The following is a 221-nucleotide window of genomic DNA, read 5'->3' on the forward strand; positions in this document are numbered from 1 at the left end:
AATCACAATGCAAAAACTAGTTGTATATTGCAATTTTGGTATAGCTGATGCAATTATCATACCCTAAAGAAAAAATAAGACATTTCCAAATGTATACCCTGACAATCTAAGCCGGACACACCATACTAAAATTATTCCCAATATCAAATTAATCACTGTTGCCCCTCTCATCATTCACTATATTCTGAATCCCCCCCCCCCATACCCTTCATTCCTTCAGA

At 36.2% G+C, this 221-nt stretch overlaps 1 protein-coding gene across 2 annotated transcripts in view; it reads right to left on the reverse strand.

Moving 5' to 3' along the window:
• LOC119587866 (tyrosine-protein kinase Src42A-like) overlaps positions 1–221 on the reverse strand; it is a gene marked incomplete in the record, with an annotated part of 40,299 nt that overhangs the window by 7,087 nt on the left and 32,991 nt on the right.

Source organism: Penaeus monodon, chromosome 23 (assembly GCF_015228065.2).
Source record: "Penaeus monodon isolate SGIC_2016 chromosome 23, NSTDA_Pmon_1, whole genome shotgun sequence".
Taxonomy (NCBI): domain Eukaryota; kingdom Metazoa; phylum Arthropoda; class Malacostraca; order Decapoda; family Penaeidae; genus Penaeus; species Penaeus monodon.